Genomic DNA, 22,006 nt, shown 5'->3' on the forward strand with positions numbered 1-22,006 from the left:
CCCACGAGGCAGATACCATTGTCACCCTAATTTTACAGATGAATTGGATGCCCAGAGATGTTCAGTAACTTGCTGGAGGTCACACAGCTGGCAGAGGGCAGCGTTAATTCTGGTACTCATCCTGACCTCCATCCTTGTGAGTTCTCTATCATTCTGACAACAGAAACAGAAACGTCTAGCATCTAGACTGGAGCCAGAAAGCCAGGGTCCTAGCATGGGGCCACTGCGTAAGGCTGGTTGAGCATGCCTTCCCACATGCTGTCCATTTCCTCATCTGAAAGCAGAGAAGTGGGCAGCTGTGCCAGCCATTCTGGCCCAAACATGCAGGGATCCCGTGACTGGAGCCATCTGGGTGTTTCCAGCAGTCACGTGCTCTGCTGTTGTTTGTTCTGAAAATGCAGGAGCCATGGAGAAGAAGAACTCATAGGGAAGGGTGGTGGGAATGTTCCAGGCCAGGGTCTTGGAAACCACCTTAGTCACCTTCTTCAGGGCCTCCTGGTCAGAGGATTCAGCAGCTCCCAAGCCCAGAGAGTGCCCTCCTCTTCCCCCAAGGATCTTGCATCAGCAGGTAGAGAAGGGTAGGGAAGAGTGGGGACAAAACCCAGTGGTGGGGGAGAGGAGGCGCTGGTGTTGGAGCGTACAGGGTGGTGGAGTCAGAGCACAGGCCTACCCAGAGGGCCTGGGATGGTGAGGCCAGGCAGGGATGGAGCCCCAAGAATCCCCCAGGTGCTCAGGAAAGAGGCACTCCCATAAATATCTGTGTCTCACTCTGAGGCAGGAGGGAAAAGGGAAGGAAAGGGTACCTGAGGTCCCCAGTGTAGGAGGAGGAATGCCCCCTGCAGCCTGTGAGAGGGTGGGGTGGAGAGAAGGGGGGTCCAGGGGCTGAGGTGCAGCAAAACCTCTTACAGGGAAGCAGGAGCAGTCACAGAAACTCAGGTCCACCAATGGATGGTCATGAGGAGCTGGGAGGTCGGAACAGCTGAGCATGCAGCTAAGAGGAAGAAGCTACAGCCCTCCCTCCAAAAGACGAAGTAGGCTGCCATGTTCTCCAGAGCACCAGGGAGTCCTGGGAGCTGTGTGAACTCCTGGGAAACCTCCATTGGGACTGAGCCAACAGAAAGGCATTGTCTGATGACCAGTGGCTCTTCCTAGGATGCTTCCTTCTTCCTTGGTGGCCAATTGTGAGGCCAGTAACTTTAACGGGAGCCCCGCCCTTTGCTGGGTAAATGAGAGCAGACCCTGAGTCTGCTAATGCTTCCTAGAACATCATTGCAATGCCACTATCCCTCTCCCATGGGAACACACAGTGGCTACAATGTTCCACATAGTTTTCCTTCCTTGGCTAAAAATCAAGACGCTTGCCCTCTGTCATCAACTCTTTCAGGGCCTGGCTGGGAAACCATGCGGTCCCCAAATCAGAGGGTTATACTCAATCATCACAAAGGGTCTTGGTGTATCAAATAGCTGTGGTTCTTGGTGACTTGGGGATCCCATGACCTTCCTCCTTGGTGGAGGAATGCGTGATTCTCATGCAACGTCTCAGGACCCTAGCCGCCAGGTACTGTGAGAGGTTCAGGAGAAAAACAACTGGCCTTGCAGAAACAGACATACTGAGCAGGTCCCTTTGATCTGTAACCTCCTGACAATAGCAAGGTCCCAGCTCCCCACCCTGCCTCCCTCCTCTCTCCTTCCTGACTCCTTCCTCCCAGAGCTTCTTGGTCCCCAATTACTCAGAGCTGCAGGAGGCCTGCCAGGGGAGAAATTAGAGCTCCACATCAGCTATTCTATATTTACCACCTGACGGCTGAGGAGGATCTATCTTCTCCACAATTAAATGAAAAGAGTTTTAATATCGGCAGGCAAAGGACTCTAGCAACAATGGAGAATTAGGTTAGAGCCAGCAATTGGATTAGTGCCGAGCTGTAAGTGAAATGGGGACTCGGACATGGGAGGGTCATACTTCTCCTGGTGACAGGCCCTTCCGTGGTGTGGCGTGGGGAGGGTCTGGGATGGTGAGACCCAGGCTGGGTTCCTGAGCCTGGCCCAACCCCCATCCCTGAGGACCAAAGGCTGGCAGGGCCAACATTTCCCAGAATCCTCTGCAGAGGAGGAAGCCCTCAGCCAGGTGCAGGGGCTGAGTAGACACAGGGGTCTTCATGGATGTCACCTTGGGGCCCCACAGACAGTCAGCAGCTGCATCCCCAGCTGAGAAGTAAACCTTAGCAATGTCCTTGAACTCCTCCCTAGTTCAGGCCCTCCTCACCTTTCACCAGGGCTACTGCGGTCATCCTCCTGCCTCGGCTCTCTCTCACCTTCCAGTCCCACCTGTAAGCATACACAAATCAGTGTCCCTAAGCCAGCCTCCTTTCCTGAAGTGTAGCAGAGGAATTCAGGGGCACACGGGTTCCCATGTGACAGTGATTGAGGGCACAGCAAAGATGCCACAGTTGAAGAGGGCACAGACAACTATCCATTCCCTTTTTTTTTGTCCAATTTTCCACCGAGTTATTTATTAAATGTGAAATGTATCATGCACCCTGGCATTGCTAGGTATGTGTTTGGGGACAAATTCCAGCGCTGCCTTGGGAGAGATGGCACACGCATCTCACATTGTTTCTGGCTGCCATCTACCCTTGCTGGGCCACTGCAGCTGTCCTGACATTGCAAACTCAAATTCTTGGCTAGAAACTAGGGCAAGGCCTTCCCATCAGCTTCCTGGAGTTGGGTGTCATGCTTCCAATTCCAAACAGAGCCCTGGGAGGTATCCAGTCTGAGCCTGCCTCCTGAAAACACTCAAGCTTCTGTCCTCTTTGTGTGGAGCTCCAGAAGGGAAGACTCCGCAGCCAACTGGATCTCTCCTAAGCATATTCCTCTTTCTCACTGACAGTGACTTCTTCCTCTACCCTAAGTCTCTCTAGGAGGAGTCTAAGTTCACTAGCATTATCTCAAGAAAAGACAAGTCAGCTGGTGGTTATGAGACAGCAGCAGTCATCTTCCCCCAAACTCTCAAATCTAACAGCCCTGTGTATAAACTGGGGGGCCTAGGTTGTTATCCCCATTGCAGAGGGTAAAACGGAGGCTCAGGAAGTGAAATGACCACCAGAGAATTAGGTATAGAGAAAGGCTATCCTGGGACTCCCTCACCCTGAGATCAATGCGTGAAAAGCACAAGACATACTTCCCATCACTCCACTACGTGCCCAATCCTATGCTGAATTGGAGTTTGGGTGTCAGGAACAGTGCAGTGTCTGAGATTTTTACCCAATGTACAAGCTAACCAGCCTGCTATTGTTCCATGGATGCCAACGAAAGATACAAGACTCCTGGGTCAGAGACAAAGGACTTAATCACTCACAGCAAAAGCACTAGCCAGAGCTGCATAGGATTGCTTCATTTCTCCAACGTCACCCAAGTCCCACAAAGACAATGCAAAGGCCCCATGGTGGTGAGTCACCCAGTGGATTGCATTACAGGAGAGTAACACTGAGCTTGGAACACTTTCCACTTTTCTAGCAAGTGGAAAGAAACCTGGTCTTTTCCTGGTGGGAGGTGTTACTACATCTCTCACGGCTGCTCATGGCAAATACAGCCCTGAAAAACAGCCCAGGTGAAGAGTGGCCAGAGCCTTGCATTTTTGGCACACTCAGCAGGAATGCTCAGGTATTCTCATGGTCCATGGAGAATTGTCTCTCACAGCAGGAAAAATTGTCTCTCTCAACTAGAAGAGAAGGACCTTGTGCCTGCCCTCAGGCTGCTCCAGATGACCATACCCATAGGAGCTGCCTTGTACATGCACGGTGGGTGCCTCCTTGCCATTTCACATCTTCACTGTAGAAGTAACATCAGGAGGAAGGGCTGGGTTCCTGGATATCACACAGTGAAAGCAAGTATCTAATTTTTGTGGAATGAGGTCTGAGTGAGACCTATATTAAAATACTAGAGAAACATATCTAAATAGATCTAGCCAAGAATAAGACTATACTAATAGTACTTCATGAGTGTGTCAGGATAAGAAAGGGTAGGCTGCAGTAACAAATATCCTCAAAATCTCAGTCGTTTAAATCTCACACAGGTTTTTTTCTTACTCATGTTACATGCCCATCATGGGTTAGATGGGGCTCTGCTTCAGGTCCAAGTGGATGATTCTGCCAATATCTGAATCTTTACCAGTATCTGAGGTTGTAGGTACATGGTGAAGTATGTATCAACTCTTTTGAAAAACAGAGACAGGATCTCGGTCTGTCAGCCAGGCTATAGTACAGAGGTGTGATCATAGCTCACTGTAACCTCAAACTCCTGGGCTCCAGAAATCCTCCCACCTTGGCCTCCCAAAGGGTTGAGATAAAAGGCCTGAGCCACCATGCCCAGCCAACTCTTTTTTTTTTTTTTTTTTTTTTTTTTTGAGACAGGGTCTCACTTTGTCACCCAGGCTAGAGTGCAGTGGCGCCATCTCAGCTCACTGCAGCCTCTGCCTCCCAGGTTCAAGCGATTCTCCTGCTTCAGTCTCCCGAGTAGCAGGGATTACAGGCACCCGCCACAGTGCCCAGCTAATTCTTGTATTTTCAGTAGAGACAGGGTTTCACCATGTTGACCAGCCTGGTCTCCAACTCCTGACCTCCGGTGATCCGCCTGCCTCCGCCTCCCAAAGTACTGGTATTACCGGTGTGAACCACCATGCCCGACCTTAACCAACTCTTAATGGCCATAACTAACTGCAGATGGGCACCAAAGGGCCATTCTACACTACACACAAAAAGAGAGCGAGGGAATGAGGACTCCGCCCTTATGACTCCCAGCAAGGGTGTTTATGCTTTCCCTACTCTATAAAGAAATCAGAACAGGAAATCAAAGATGAGGCATCATGCATGTGATTTTTTTTAAATAAAAATATAAAAGAACTCTCATCAGCCAGCAGACTCCTGTTCAAAAAAGAGGCCTTGGCCACACATCAAGAGTGCTTAATGAATCTATATATTTTTTAAGTCATCTTCAAATATTTAAGGTGTCTGTGTGTCATTGTTTGTGACTGTCCGCTTTGACATTTTTGGTTGTCTCAACCATCATATCTTGCAGGGATCATCTTCCTCAGACTAAATTCTCTCTGGACCTCAAAAAGGAGTCTTCATTTTTTATTGAAGAGTTCAAATAAGTGTCCTAAAGTCACTCCAAACTGAGGGGCAAGACTTCAGAAGGCAGCTCACATAGCTGCTGTCCTGTTCCCCAACCTTTCCCCGGAGGTCCCCGCTTCATGCGCCTTCTCCATCTTATGTTCCTACCCCTCCTCCTTCTCAGTGGCGTAACCTTGGTCAAGTCATATCATTGCTTTGTGCCCCAATTTTCCCATTTATAAAATGGGATGCTGATAGTGCCTGAGGCTTTGTGAAGACTAAGGTGACACATGCAACATGCTTAGAACATGCAGTCTGTCACCACTGTCTGGAATAGGAAAGGATTCGCAGTTGCCTAACTATTCCATGGACAACCAACCCTTCCCCTCAAGATTAAGACGTTTCAGCAGCCCAGTACATCCTAGAGTTTTGTGAACCGCGCTGCCTCAGACGTTTGCTATATGTTTGAGTCCCTGAGTCTGATGGCTGTAGGTAGGAAGAAGACACTTCTATCCCTTCAGAGTCCAAGAGGAAGGCAATGGCACTTCACCTCTGGTTGGTCTCTGTACTGGCAATGTTGTGCCTGGTTTTTTCCTATGTTCTTGAAAGCAAATACAACCCACCAAGAAGACTGATTTCCTTCAAAGATCACCCTATCTCGTTCAAATGAAGAGTATTAACTTCTCCATTGCCCCAGTTTTGACCCCAATCCATGGGAAGTCATAAGCCAGGACTGTGAGCCTGAAGGTGTGTTCGTCTCTTTCCTGGGAGAGTGCCCAGGCAGTGGGGTGTCCCAGTGAGCTGAAAGTACCCATGCCTAAGACAATGGACGGTGCCCTGTTTGAACAGCTTCACTGTTGTGTGGTCAGCTTGGGCTGCCATAACCAATTCCACAGACTGGGAACTTAACAGAAAGTCATTTCTTTATGATTCTGGAACCTGGAGGTTTGCAATCGAGGAATCTGCAGGGTTGTTTCTTCTGAGGCCTCTCTCCTTGGCTCGTAGACAGATGTTTTCTGCCTATGTCTTCACATGATCTTCCTTCTTTGCCTGTCTGTGTCTGAATCTCCTCTTCTAAGGACACCAGTCACAATGGATTAGAGCCCAGCACAATGAACTTGTTTTAATATAATTTTCTCGTTAAAGGTTCTGTGTCTGAATAATCACACTCTGAAACACTGGGGGTTGGGATATAAATCGGGGCTGGGAGGACAAAATTAAGTCTATTACACCTTCCATCCTCAAGCTTCAACCCTAAGAGCAGGGGTGGGGGTAAGTTTCAAATCATGTCACTGTCAGTCTGGAGTGGGAGTTGCCCCTCCGTTATCCCACCTCTGCCTGGCTCCTCCATTGCCTCCGCCTCGTTCAGTTCCTCTGAGTCCTGCCATCTCCCGCAGAAAGCCTCCTCCCTGGCCAGCTCTTCCATGTCTGATCTCACACAGCTGCGGCTTTCTCTCCTACTACCCCTAGCCCGGGAGGAACCCTGCAGAGGGTGTGGAGACCAGAGGCAGGACTAGGGAGTCTTGCAGTGAGGCTGGGAAAGCGCCAGGCCGCCCAGGTTCTGGAAGCAACATTTGGAGTTTGGGAGCAGGAAGAGGCCTGCGGGGTGTCCCGCTGGATCTATTTGTCCTCCCAGTCCCCACCCCCTGCCCACACTCGCCCTGGCCCAGTTCTCCTCAGTGGAAGGGAATGGCTTACAGATGTTTCAGATGTTCCCAAGGGCTCCTCCGCCTCCAAGTCCTGAAGAGGGTCAAAGGATAGCCTTGTCATTTCCTGGTAGTGAAGGACTGTGGCTAACCTCGGAACCCATGCTTGCCGAAGTTTCCCCTGTGCCTTACCCTATTTCTGTCTCGAACCCTTTTTTCTCCTGCATATCCGTCTCTTGATTGCCTTGACAGCCTGCCCTTCTGGTTATGGGTCTCACAGCTATAAGAGGGGCCGTAATGATAGACATCTAAGTTGGGGACTGCTCATGTCTTTTCTTGGTCTGATATTTTTGTTTTCACTAGTGTATCCGTGATGCCTGGAACAGTACCTGGTACACAGTACATCGTAGATTTAATAAACATTTTGGTGGTTTTTTTGTTCGTTCCCTTTTGTTTTTTAGAGACAGTCTTGCCCTGTCACCCAGGCTGGAGTGCAGTGGTGCAATCATAGTTCACTGCAGCCTTGAATCCCTGAGCTCAAGCTATCTAACCACCTCAGCCTCCAGAATATCTGGGACTACACGTGCATGCCACCACACCCAGATATTTTTGAATAAATGAATGACAAGAATGAGCAAACCTTGTCTTGGGCCCCCGTGTGCTGTGTAGAGCAGAGAAGAGGTGTCAGGAGCCCCATGTATAAATATGGGTAGACAAAGAAGCCCAGGAGGTCCTTAGGCGCACCCTGTGGGAGATGAAGGAAGGCCACAGGAAACCTGACTCCTAAGGCCTGGGTCCAGGGCTCAAGAGAATACAAGTGGAGAGGAACCGAGAGAAAGCACAGGCTGGTAGTGAGCACCGTGTCATTGGAGCTATGCGAGGTGATAAGGTGTGACTGTGTCCCCACCCAAATCTCATCTTGAATTGTAGTTTGTATAATCCCCACACATCGTGGGAGGGACCCGATGGGAGGTAATTGAATCATGGGAGTGGTTTCCCCCATGCTATTCTTGTGATAGTGAATGAGTTCTCTTGAGATCTGATGGTTTTATAAGGGGCTTTTTCCCTTTTGCTGAACACGTCTTCCTGCTGCCGCCACGTCAAGAAGGACGTGTTTGCTTCCCCTTCTGCCATGACTGTAAATTTCCTGAGGCCTCCCCAGCCCTGCAAAACTCTTAGTCAATTAAGCCTCTTTCCTTTACAGATTACCCAGTCTTGGGTATGTCCTCATAGCAGTATGAGAATGAACAAACACGAGGTTAGCCAGACACTGTGAGTCCAGGCTGCTGCCCAGAGGAAACACTAGAGGCCTTAAAAGAGTAGATACCTTCATTCTCAACGTTGACACCGAACTCGAACTTCAGACCTAGTCCTGCCTTGGGCCCCTGGACCTGGGCAGGTCACTTGCCTTCTCTAATCCTCAGTTTCCTCATCTATATGATGTTAAGAAGAAGTATGATGCTGGATTTTTATGGTAGCCCGTCTAGCCCTGAAAATCGGTTTTCTTGAAGCTTGGGAGAGTCTGTCGTAAAAGGCGAACCGTGGTCTTCCCCAGAGCTGTTCCAGTGAGCAGGCCATCCTCAGAGGAGGAAGGGAGGAGCCAGGGCACTGGGGAACCCTGGGGCGGAGGCACGAGAAGGCCTCAGTGAGAACCGGCTTTGCCCCGACTCCCACGCCTCCAGCCAGCCCCACAGGCCTGCAGCTCGGAGCTCGATGGCCCCAGGGGTGCTGGAAGAGTAGAAGGCTTAGCAGGGTCAGGGGCCACGGCTTCTTCCAGGGGAACCCTAGAGACAGGCTACAGACAGGGGTTCTGAAGAGCGCTAGGAAGCAGGAGGCCTGGCCTCAGCCCCCTGCCCAAGCTCTGATTCTCTGTGTGACCACAGACAAGTGATTCTCCCTCTCTAAGTCCCAATGCCCTAACTTACCAAGGCTGGATCTGGGTTCTGCTCAGATGGGGACAAGAAGGAAGCAGAGAAGTGGAAGGGTCCCAGCCGTTCAGGAGTTCTCAATGTGACTAAAATTTGAGGAAGAGGGAGGAAGTTGCACACAGGAAAGGATATTAATAAATAATAAATTATTTATTAAAATAACATACATCATAAACACGGCAAAATCTGTAAAATGGACTTACTAGTCTCTACCCTGCCTTCCTGCCTCCCTAGTGAGGAGCAAGAAATGACACCAGCACCTGCGTGTCACCTGCGGGAGCTCCCCGCAGCTGGTCTCTCATTTGCTCTCCAAATCAGCCCACAGGCTCAGCCTTACCAGGAGGAAACAGCTCCAGGGAGTTAAGATACCTGCACTGACCACTCCCTCCTTCTGGAGCTTTCTCCCTTCCCATGGGCGCCCACAGCCCCGGGCTTCCCTGTCACACCCTCATCATTGCCATCTGCTCCTTGTGGGCCTCCCCCAAGGCTGTGAGCTCCGGAGGGCGGGGTGGTGTGTGTCTCTCTTGCATCTCTATTTACAGCGCCCAGCATAGAGCCTGCCTGGCCTCAGAAGCCCTCCAAGCGCTTGTTTGTATCAGGCTGTGGTGGAGCTATGCTCTGAATCGGAGCTGGAATTCACCCAAAGGAAAGCAGAAAGGTTTTTTTTAGGTGACTTTGGTTTTAAATAATTTGATATGGGAACTTCAGGGAAATCACGGGAGAAATTCAAATTCTGGACATACTTATGACTATTTTAATTCAATTTCAATTCATTTCCACCAACATGTTTCTCATTCCACATTTTTCTTAGGCTAGGCACTGCTGAACAAACTAAACAAAAAACTCCACCCTTATGGAGCTTACATTCTAATGGAGAAAGAGAAATGATAGAAAAGTAAGTCGTGTGACATGTCAGTAATAAGCGCCATGGAGAAAAAAATAAACTGAAGAAGGGGCATCAGCCACTGCGGAGGCTGCCGCTGGGAGTAAGGGCGAAGGGGTGAGTGAGTCACGTGGGTGTCCGAGGGAACTGCTCCAGAGGGAGTGACAAGTACAAACGGCCTAGGGCAGGAACTGCAAGGCGGTCAGCACTGCTGGAGTTGCCTGAGTAATGAAAGAGAAGAGATTCATCCAGAGAGGCAAGATTTGGAGGTCTCTGTAGTCCTGTGTAGGCCACGGTAAGGCCTTTGGTATTTTACTGTGAGTGAAATGGGGAGGGCTTGACAAATGATAGGACTTATTTTCAGTCACAGCAGGATTTTCTTTGGGGTTGGGGTTGAATAGCCACCATATCTTCCTGTGCCCCCAACCCTGGCTTGAACCCAAGTACAACTGATGGCACACGCAGTTGTGGAACACATGCTTCTGAGAAGGGAGAGGCAAATGAGGAAGAGGCCCTCAGCTTTGAAGGCTGAGCCCCGGGCCAGGGTGGAGAGAGCTCTGAGCAGCTCTGGGAGGGAGTGTGTGGCCCTCTTGGTGACTTAGCCTCCACAGTGCTAGGAATGCGATGTCTGCCCACAGGCCGCCGTTGTGAATTGAATGGGGAAAAGGTAAAGGGAGGAATGCGATTCCTGGGTTTGGACTGTGCAGTCTGTGGTTGCGACAGACTCTGCTGGCCTCAGGCCAGGCTCTTCACAGTCTGGTCCCCTCCCCACGCCCTCAGCAAGCCTCTGGGTCATAGGAGTAAGAAGCTGCTTCCAATTAGACTCACTGAACCCCTCGGGCCCTAGAGGGAAGAACTTGGTAGGAGCCACTGCTCTGGGTGTAGGGAGGAGGAGGAGGCGGTGCCTAGGGAGGTGAGGTGGGAGGGTCAGGCAAGCAGCTACGCACCGCCTGCCTGGATGCCCACGCTCCCAAGCAGTGCTGCAGGCAGGTGCAAAGAGGGTGACCCGGGGAGTGCCCAGACCCGGATTTGAACCCAGTGATGACGTGCCCATGAGCAGCATGACTGAGCAAGCAGGTGGAGCGCCCCACACCCATTTCCTCATCTGTGGAATGGAGAGAACGTGCCACCCACTTCATGAGGCTTAACAGACGATGGAAGTGGAGCACTGAGCACAGAGCCTGGCCTGTGGTCAGCGCACATCACGCAGTGGCTCCTTTTCCCATCACCCAGTCCACAAGGCTTCCTGTGTCCCTGTGTTCCCAGATCTGGACTTGGCTCAGCAGGGCCGGTAGTGGGAAGCTTCTGAACTCAGCCTGAGAAGAGACCTGGTCTGGCTGGGGAAGTCAATGCAGGTATCAAAATAGGAAGCAAGAAGGAAGAAGGCAACCTATAGGACTGAGTGTCGTTCTAACTTGTTCTCTGCTTTCCCACAGCGAGAAGTTCACATTTCACTCTGACTCAGCATAAACACGCGCATGGATGTAACACGGAATTACAAGGTTCAAGAAGCAGTACTGGCTCTCATGCTCTAGTTTCTATTCTCTTCTATTCCATTAAAAATATTAAATGCTGGTCACAACACAAACACAAAATTTTTAAAGCTAATGAAAAGTGTAAGCCTGGGATTGGAGCACAGTTGGTCTCACGACTGGCCTCTCTCAGCCCACGCCAGGGCTGTGTGGACCGGTGGGTGAGCAGGTCCACAGCCATTGTGACTGTCCTCTTCAGGTCCCCAGAGGACCACCAAGAGGTGGGAGGGGCAAACCCAGGAGGCAGCGGAAGTGAATGGACAGATGATGCCCTGAGGAGCTGCTTCAGACACTGTCCAGGATGGCCTTCTGCCCCACAGAGCCAGGTCAGGGGCAGTGGAGTGAGCACCTATGTTGGCTGTCTTTAGGCAGAGGCTAGAGGGCCCTCCATCCATCACCACCTGCACAGTGTGAATCTGGCCTGGGAAGGACCAAGGGACTGGGGGACCTGAGAGAGAGAATGTAGCATGGGGGTCAGCACAGAGCTTCTGCTACCGGGCAGCCTGGGCCGACGGTCCATGTCCTGGCACCATGGCCTCCCAACTGGATGGCTGTGGGCAAATCATTTAACCTCTCTACGCCCCAGTTTTCTCACTTGTAAGATGGAGATGATGATCCTTCCTCAAAGGGCTCCTTAAGGACTGTGTATGGATGTGTGCATCCTAGAACAGTGCCTGGCACTGTTGTCATTTTTATGCCAAGTCAGATGAAGGCACTGACTGGCTGGAGGCAGCCAGGTTGTGTGCCAACAAATGCCATATGGCCTCAGGGCCCAGCTTTCTCTCTCCACAGTCTCCAACCTGGTGAGCCAGGTTCTCCTTGAGCTTGGCGGGGGTGGGAGCAGCATGGGTATGTGCCCACCTGCTGTTGCCCTCAGCCAGAGACCCTCGACATGCACCCCCCACGGTTCATTAATCACTTGCTAGCTGGCCAGGGGGAGAGGGGGAGATTCATTCTCAAGATCACAGGTGGGTCCTTCTGGGGCTACGGGCCTTTTGGGGTCACAGGGTGCTGGGAAGTCACTCCAAGTCCCAGCCTGTGTGCAGCTTGCTACTGCGCCCTCCCAGGCCCCATATAAACACTGGGGAGCCTTGCACTGGTGACGATGTGGGTGGGAGGACTGCGTGGGAACAGGTTCCCTAGAATTGTGTGAATTCTCAGCTCACTGTCCTTCCTGGAGGCATGTGTAGGTTCCCACAGAGTCCAACTACAGGTCACGTCACAGGCAGGGGGACGGCTATTATGGACTCAAGGGCTTCTTTCTGGTGTTCCTTACATCAAATACTGTACTAAACGCAGAGCATCAAACCTTTTGTGGGACCCATCCCCACTTAACCCCATAGGGTCCAGAGATCTAGCCCAGTCCCAGTGTCAGACAGCCCCACCTTCAAATCCCAGCTCTGCCAGCTAAGAGCCTTAACTTCTGTGACACCCAGGTTTCTACTGGTATAAGAGGGGCCATACCTACCCATTGTGACAGGGGGGTTAAATAAAATGTGGAAATTCACCAGCACAGCACCCAACACTTCACTCCATAGGCACCTGCCAAATCGAAGCTGGGGCATCTCCTCTCCCTATGGCCTCCCAGCACAGTCTTCATCCCTGTCCTCCCCAGCAGTCCCAGTTCCTTGCAGCGCCTCCTCCCGGGGCCTCTTCCAGGCATTTGGCTCACAAACAGGTTCTGTAGCAGCAGCGGCAGCAGCGGCCTTAATTTTAATTCTGAGCACATGCCCACGCACGTGCCTGCACCCTCAGTGCACGCATGCACACAAACACACACACACACACATGCATGCACACACACCAGTCCCTCAGGACCAGGACTGGGGACCTCGGCCAGGCTGGACACGTACTGCCTGTGCCCGTGGTGATACTTCCCAAGGTGGACACAACCACAGGTGCACACCAGCCTTCCCTGTGTCGAGTTACAGGTCTGACCGTAAGGAGAGGGAGGACGGAGACTGGAACGCTTTAGGACAAGGGCTCTCACCTACCCCACTTTCCTTCCAGAATCTTCCTTCTCCCCCTTCCCTGTGGTGCCCACAAGAGGAGCACCAGAGGAAGGGACACTCCGTCTGTTTTCTGCTGTGAGACCTCCTAAGGACTGTGTTTGCGGGGTGGGGAGCAGGGCAGTCCATCAATAAATACTTATTAGACATCTACTGTGAGGCTGGGCTCAGCGGCTCATGCCTGTAATCCCAGCACTTGGAAGGCTGAGGTGGGAGGATCACTTGAGCCTGGGAGTTTGAAACCAGGCTGAGCAGCATGATGAGACCTTGTCTCTACAAAAAATAAAAAATTAGCCAGGTGTGGTGGTGCATACCTGAAATCCCAGCTACTTTAAAGGCTGAGGCAGAAGGACTGCTCAAGCTGGGGAGGTCGAGGCTACAGCGAGCTGTGATCACACCACTGCACTCCAGCCTGGATTGGGTGCTGAGAAGTCACTCCAAGTCCCAGCCTGTGTGCAGCTTGATACTGAGAGACCCCATCTCAAAAAACTTTAAAAATAGGGCCGGGCTCGGGGCTCACACCTATAATCCCAGTAGTTTGGGAGGCCAAAGCAGGCAGATCACTTGAGCCAGGAATTCGAGACCAGCCTGGACAACATGGCAAAATCCCATCTCTACTAAAAAATGTAAAGCATTAGCTGGGTGTGGTGGTTATGCATGCCTGTAGTCCCAGCTACTCAGGAGGCTGAGGCAGGAGAATCACTTGAACCTGGGAGGTGGAGGTTGCAGTGAGCCAAGATTGTGCCACTGCACTCCAGTCTGGGCAGCAGAGCGAGAGTCTGTCTCAAAAAATAAAATAAAATAAAATAATAAAAAGACATCTACTGTGAATCTTGACCATGACCTATATCAGGTGCTGTGGATGCAGCAGAGAGTAAGACAACGGGAAAACCAACAATCACACAGAAACACGTAAATGACACACACTTGACCCTCATGACTCGCACATTCCCCATCTGTGAGTTCGCCTGCTCTCTAACCCCAGCGTCAACACTAGCAGCAGCGCTTCCACCGTCATTCTTGAACACTTGAAGAGTGGAGACGTTTGGCCCGATGCACGCCTCCCAGCGGAGAACCACGCAGGGGATGCTCTGACTTCTTGTCACAGCTCTCACACTGTGAAAACGGTCCTTTCCCTTGTTTACATACTGTCACCACATGGTCTGTTGAGTGTCATGCGTTTCACATTTTTGTGCTTTTTGTTGATCTCACTATTTCAAGTGACCCCCGCGTGTAGGCTGAAGTGCTGTCTAGCATTCCTGAGTGCAAGAAGGCTGTGATGTGGCTTATGAGGAAAACCTCGCTCGAGCATGAGTCATGGTGCTATTGGCAATTAGTTCAATATTAATCAATAATACATACTAAATAAGCTGTCTGTAAACAGAAAGACATGAAACAAGGTTATATATCGATTGTATCACTCAGTTGACACAAATGTTGTGATCACAGGCTCACAGGAGCCTATCCCCTAGGAGCAATGGTCCCACGCTTGCTAATTCAGCGTTCAGGGTGACGATGGAACGTAACTACCACAAATAATGAGCATTGTCTGTAATTACTGATAAGCGGCATGAAGAAAATAAAACAAGGAAATGCAATGGTGACAGTGAGTGTCACTACGTAGCCGGGACAGGCCTCTCTGGGGAGGTGACATTGGCGCTGAATGGGGACGATATGGAAGAAGGCAGCCATGGGAGGCATTAGGGGGAGAGTGTTCCAAGCAGCAGCTGAGCCGAAATGAGCACAAGCTCAGGGGATCAGAAGACAGCAAGAAGACCAGCGTGGCCAGAGCAGAGCACAGGGAAAGAAGACGGAGGAAGATTGAGGCTGGAGAGCTGGATGGGCCCAGGACACCCAGGGCCTTGCAGGCTGCAGAAAGGAACTTGGATTTATTTTTTCCTGGTCAAATCAGAAAGCAGGGAGTGACGTGATCTGTTTTGTCCTTACTGCTGTGTGGGCTGTACCCTGTGAGGGCCGAGAGGGCTGTGGTGAGGAGTCTGCCATCGAGCTCAAGGGGCAGCCAAAGAGGCAGCGGGACAGAGGGTTCTGGGCTCAGGAGGGGCCATGCGTGGGGGTCTCTCGTGTGCCTTGCATGAAGCTCTTTCTGCTGATGCCGCCTCTAGGGGTCTCCCTGTGAACCCAAACCTGCCTCCGCCATCGATGCTTCCTGGGTGAGAGCTGTGCAGAGGTAAGCCTGGAGAAGCTTCTACACAGTCTATTTTTGAGAGATCAAATTCCATCCCCGGGTCCTGTGCTCTGGTCTCTGGGCTCTCAACCTTCATGGCGGCTGTTCCTCCTCCTCAAATTCCATCCAGCCGTTCCAGCCCCACACACCCACCGCTGCCTCCCTGAGGAGGACTTCCTGCCCACTGTGACCCCCAACTCCCAACTGACCTCTGACTTTTGAACTCGCACAGCTCTGATGGCCTGAGTCACACACACACCTCTTTCTCTGCCCCCTAAAGTGAGACTTGGGTCTGCTGCTCTTCCCCTCCACCCTGTGAGGGCCCCAGGCACAACACTGGCAGTGGTAGCATCGCCATGGCACCAGCGTGGCCCATGGTTCTGCTGGGCATGGTGCAGGCACGGAGGGGCTCTGGGGTCTGGCTGCTGGAGAGATCACTACGGGGACGGTCCTCCTCCTGACTTCCCAGAGCACCTCACTAGGTGGCCATGGCGACCGGGAGCAAGCCAGAGAGGTTCTGTGAGCCTGTGGTCACAACATTTTAGTCAACTGATCGATACGTAACCTTGGTTTATGTCTGTTTCTGTTTACAGACAGCTTATTTAATATGTATTATTGATTCCTTAGCATTGAACTAGGGGGTGGGGGATGGGGGTGTGCAGAGGATAGGAGGACTGAGGCCATGGCCAGAGTGCAGGCAGAGTGCATGTGGAAATGCCTGCAGGGCCTGGGGGGAGGGCCCGGCAGTGCTCCCTGAGGGCTCCAACTGGGCCCAGGTTAGGACTGAGCTAGGGGCTGCAAAGGACGAGGGCTGCAGGCAGGGTCAGGGCTCAGGCTGGGGCTGAGGCCGCAGCTCAGAGTCTGGTCTGTGCTGAGCCAGCCAGTGTGCCAGGGCTTGCTCCCAGGTCACCGTGGCCACTGAGCTGAGGTGCTCTGCAAGGAGTCAGGAGGAGGGTCATCGCCGCAGCAATATCTCCAGCAGCCAGAGCCCAGAGCCCCTCCGTGCCTATGCCACGCCCAGCAGAGCCAAGGGCCACGCTGGTGCCATGGCGATGCCACCACTGCCAGCCTTCCCCAGCTCCGTAACCATGGGAATGTGCACAGGACCTCGGGCTGATTATGCAACGCCTCTGAGGGAGGGAGACTCCCAGGCCCTGACCTACTCCCAGGGATGGCAGTGGGGAAGCCAGAGCCCAAGCAAGGTCCCACCTGTCCCCCCGCCCAGGGAGGGAAGCAGCAGGCTGATGGTCACACAGCCCCCACCTCACACACACAGCACCCTGCCAGGGAGGGGATAACCATGAGGGGAAGACAGGAGAGTTGGAGGGAAGGATGGATGGCATGGGGGATGGGCAGAGAGCACTCCGGAGAATTCTGACAGATGGGGCTAGGCCATCTGCATGCCCGTGGAAAGCTCTGGCCACCTCCGGCCAGCCCCGAGGCCCAGATGTTTGGTATCATGGAGACAGGGCAGCTGCCTGATGGGCTGCTCTGTTGCTTCCCTGCAGCTGAAATCTGGGGCCTCATAAAGAAAAAAAATGCAGAGAGAGTGTGTGCAAGAGCAAGCCAGAAGAGAAAAATCCGCACGACAGTGTCACACAGATGAGACAGAACAGACTGTCAAAAATATCTGCAGTTTCCTGTTGGTTTCCAAAGCCTGGATCTGCCCTGAAGGCAGCCCTGTTCCTAACGGTTCCAGGGCCTGGGGCTCTGGCAGCCCCAAAACTGGGAGGGTGAAGCCATAGCAGGATGGCTGGACTGGTCGCCCAGGATCCGGAGGGCAGGAGCCAGTGCCTGGGGCTTTCCAGGCTCCTGCTCCGAGGCCTGAGCCGTCTCCACCCCACCCTGTCTGGACTCTTCCTCTGGTCTGTTCTCCTCACTCCATGCATCCCATCTCTGCCCTAGCCTCCCCTTTGCAGCCCCCAGGCTCCTGCAGCCCCCCTCGCCCCCTTCATGGCTGGAGGCTCTGGCTCCAAGGTCTTCCTTGCCCTTCAACCCCGGCCTTCATCTTGGGTGACCGCAGTGCCCAGGCTGATGACCTGTCACCCAATGACCTTGCAGTCCCTGCCTTCTTTCTGTCAGGGACCTCCCTGACCCCCAGCGCACACCCCCTCCCACACCAACACGGAGCCCATGCTACTGCTAGAAGTCACACCAGCCGTGCTGCAAAGCATCCTGTTCTGACCACACCCTCTGTCCTCCCAGAACTCTTCCTCTGCACCCCAACCCAGCCCTTCCACCTAAAATTCCATTCCCTTCCAGCGGACCCTCCAGCAGGGACCCTGTGGCATTGGGCAAATGCTCTCTGACAAACACCTAGAAGTTCCGCATGCCTCGGCCTTTGGGGCAAAACCCGGCCCTGAATAAGCCCAAGTCAGTTTTGTCTGTGCCGGACATCCCACCCAGAGAAAGTGGTCTCACCCCAGGTTTCCGCTGTCGGGGGAGCTGCCCACCAGCACAGCCTGGCCAAGGCATGTTATCCTACTGCTGTCCTCCCCTCCGCTGCGGCTGCTTCCAGTCTTCTTCACCCTCAAGACCCACCCACCGTCCCCTCTCACCCCGACTCCCACCACAGCAGGCCATGAACCCGCCTTCATGATGAATGCAGGAGCCAGCAGCCGCCCTCCTTCGCCTGCACACCCCCAGGCTGCACACCCACCTGCCAGCCTTTGGAGCAGAGCCCCCTTTCCCAGCCAAGACCCCCACGCTGGGTTCTCACGCTGCCTCCTCACTCCTTCTCGGCCACCTGCTCCACGACGTGCCCCCCATTCTTCAATGATCCCACATCCACTTCTAGTAATTATCTGGGCTATCCTCTTACCACAAAACTAAATGTCTCCTCCTGCTCCCCTCTGGCTCCCCCCGCCCTCCCAGAAGAGCCTGGATAAAGGGTTGGTAAAGGCTGGTTCTCCTGCGCTGCCCCAGCGGCTCCCTCCGCACCCTTGAGCCCAGCCTCCCAGCCCATCCTCTGACAAATCCGCTCTTAAAGGCTGCTCAGCAGCACTCAGCCAGCTCACCAGCCCCTCGCTGGGACGCTCTTTGTTCGGGCCCCAGGATCCCACAGTCATCTGGTTCTCCTGCCACCTCTCTGGACACTCCTTCCCCCGGCTCCCCACACGGCATCCTTGGGGGTCCCCTGCTCCCCCCGTGGGGTTGTGAATGTGTAGATCCCTCCAGCTCAGCTCAGTCCCCATCTTGTCCTGATCCTCACTCACACTGCGGGTGGCCTCACCCATGCCCTTGGCATCAAACGCCACCAATGTGCCGGCCACTCAAGAACCCCCCTTCTGAGCCGCACCTCGCTTCTCACTCCAGCCCGCTCCTGGGCGTCCCGCTGGCTGTCTCAGTGCATCCCAATCCCAACGTGGCCAAACTGAGCTCCCGCTCTTCCCTCGAAAGCTTGCTCCTCCGTCTCTCCTCATTCCTGTAGGCTTCTGGGAAGCCTCCGTCCATCTTCTTGCTCTCACACAGCCTCATTGCTGAGTTAGACACCCCTGGACGCCATCCTTATCTTTTCCACCACTATTACCCTAGCCCATGCCTCCATTTCCAGTCTCCCTGCTTCCAGCGGAGGTCTCTGCTGAAATTCAGTCTTGGTATACCAGCCAGATGGACTGTGTAGAACACTAAGCCTCGTCACATCACACACTTCAGTAGCTCTTGGGATGAAACCTCAACATGGTTTTCCTGACCCTGTGTGATCGGGGTGCTGCCTGCCCTATGCTCCCCTTTTCTAGCTAAGATCCAACTACAATAGCTGATATTCATCTCCTCCCACGCCGAGCTCCTTCCCACCTCGGGGCCTTCACATGTGCTGTTTCCTGTACCTGGGTTTTTCAAATCCACTTCTTTGCCTGGTCAACTCATTGTCATGGTTCCAACCTCAGCTGTCACTTCCTCCAGGAAGCCTTCTTATTTTTCACACTTCCAGTCTAGGTCTGGTGCTCTGGATATTTGTTCTCCCAATGCTTCGCCGCTCTCTGCATCCATCTCCATGACGATGTGATTGCTTGGATGGTGTGCTTGTCTCTCTGCCACACATCTGTCATGCTTGCGGCCAGCCAGCATATTCCCAGCGCCCTTCCTGTGTCTGTGAACCTTGCCACATCAGGGGGGCCCTCTCCGAGCTAGAGTTCTGAACTTGCTGTACCAGCCTTCCTTGCAGCTAGTGGGCAGGGTCACTGGACTGTGCCATCGGGATAACTCTGGGACTTAGATCTGGAGGAGAGCAATAAGAGGAAGCTGGTGCCAGGTGGAATCACGTTTTTGGCCAGCATGGGAGAGAAGGAGTTTGGCTTTTCAGGACAGCCATGTGGTGGTTCTGGCATTCTGTCCCCTGTGTTGGTGGTGTAAGCAGCTGTGTCTATGACCAAAAATGGTGAAATGAGGAATTTGCCACCGTGGCCCCTGGTGTGGGAGGGACACTGCCTCTGGGCCCCAGTTCGGGCCCTCCTGGAGACAGGGGAGCTACCCGATGTCCCTGAATCTGTCATGTTTTTGCTTAACTCGGCCAGAGTGGGTCCTGCTGTCTGCAACAGAGGGACCTAAATAATCCCTTCTGTATCAGTCCCTTCTCCAGAGAATAAAACCAACATTTTATACACACACATACACACACACACAGTAGAAACAGCTTTATTTATGGTATTGACTCATACAATTATGGAGGCTGAGAAGTCAATCTGCACTCTGCAAGTCAGAGCCCCTGGAGGGCGGGTGGTGTATTTGAAGGCCTAAGAACCAGGATCCAGGGTGGGGCAGGAGATGGAAGTTCCAGCTCAATAGCCAGGCAGAGAAAGCTCAAGTTTAACCTTCTTCTGACTTTTCTTTTCTATCCATACCATCAAGGGCCGGCTGGTGCCTGCTCACTGGTGAGGGCCATCGCTTTCCTCAGTCTGCCAGTTCAAATGCTAAGCCCTTCCAGAGACACCGCCACAGACACACTCACAAACAATGACTCATCAGACATCGAATACCTGGGCATCCGGTGGTCAAGTCATGTTGACATGTAAAATTGGCCATTGCCAACCAGACCCTCAGCCCCTTGCATAGAGGAACATTTGAGAGTTGCCTGTAGCTGTATTTTCAGACTCTAGCAAGGGGTCTGTCCCCCAGGTACTCAGTGAACACTCACCACACGGTCTGCCTGGCAGATCCAGAGCCCTGGCAGGAATGCCCATGATCGTCTGTCCCTGGGAAAACAAAGCCTGGACCTGACCCCACCCTCCTACCAGAACCTTCCTCCAAGTATTGCCCTCTAAACTGAGATCAGCCCCATTCCACTTCCTGCCCAGCAGATGGTGGGAAGGGACCACTGTGCAGCCTGGCCTGGTGGGGCTCTAGGGTCTACACCCCTTGCCTAAGTCCCCTCTGCCAGGAAGCCTTCCCTGACTGCTCCTGCCCACACCCACACTGGGTCCTCGGAGCTTCCACATCCCAAAGAGTCTGAACCCAGCACGCCGGTTCTCACAACTAGGTTCAAGCTCATCCTTGTGGATCTTCCCAACATTTCTGGGGGCTCTCTGGGGACAGAGAACGGGCCCTTCATTTTCCTCTCTCCTCCTCTTTCCCACAGAGGAGCCCGAACATAACAGGGGAGAAGTCCAAGTTTCTTTCTTCTCTTTAGGGAGCTCTCCTCCCAGGACCTGCGGGGAGGCTGGCTGGAAGGACAGCGGGGTAGGTGGGGCGGTGCGTGGGGGAAGAGCCGTCCTGCAGAAAGCCTGGGGCACAGGGAAGGCCCCATGCTCTGGATTTTACGCGAGCTCTAGTGGGCCCTGATTCTCATGTCTCTTCAGTTCTCCCTCTTCTTAATCTGCTTCTTATTCATCAACACTGGGGCCTGCGGGGGGAGGGGGAAGTGGGGATGTCTTGCTCCTCCACACCCCTGCCGGGACCCTCCCTCCCCACCTAAGCCGCTTTGGCTCGCTGAGCCCCAGGCAGGCCGCTGGAGTCCTGGGTCCATTCCAGCATCAGCTCCCGCAGGCTGCACCGCCGACCCAGCCAGGGCTCTTGGCTGCAGTTCGACTGCCACCTGGTGGCCGCGATGAGCATTGCGCTTCTCAGCCCCGCTCCTTGCCGGCCATCCGGTGTCCCTGGTGAGACTTCCTCAGATTTGGCCTGCTAAGCAACCCCCTCCCCTTCCCGCTCAGATGTGGAAGCTGGAGTCCTGAGAAAGGAAGAGCTTGCCAGTCAAGGGATCTGCCCAGGAACCTGCATCGTAGGCCCAGTCTGCGAATCCCTGTCATGGAAGAGACAAAAGTGACAGGAGTTTGAGGCTCCAGTTGAAACTAAAAGGGAGCAAGTGGTGAACTTGTAGCCGTTGTGAAACCTCCGGGCGAGGGATGGACAATTCACAGAGGGAGCGGCTTCTGTCCGCTGCCAGTACCACACACTGCCAACGCTGATGACCAGCTAGCCACTACTGACGTTAACTAACACCAACCACACACTGCTAATTAACCACTAACACTAACTACCAGTAACTGCTAACTGCTAACTAACCAGTAGCACTAACCACTAAATAACGTTAACTAACAGCTAACTGCTAAACTAACTGGTAACTAATTAACACAAGCTACTAACCTTAACTAATGCTAACCACTAGCCACTAACTCTACCAACTGCTAACCACTAAAATTAATCACAACTAAATGATTAATTTAGCGCCAATCACAAGCTAACACTAACTACCACTATACTAACACCATTGCTACTG

Source organism: Aotus nancymaae, unplaced genomic scaffold (assembly GCF_030222135.1).
Source record: "Aotus nancymaae isolate 86718 unplaced genomic scaffold, 86718_ANA_hifiasm-v0.15.2.pri h1tg000025l, whole genome shotgun sequence".
Taxonomy (NCBI): Eukaryota; Metazoa; Chordata; class Mammalia; order Primates; family Aotidae; genus Aotus; species Aotus nancymaae.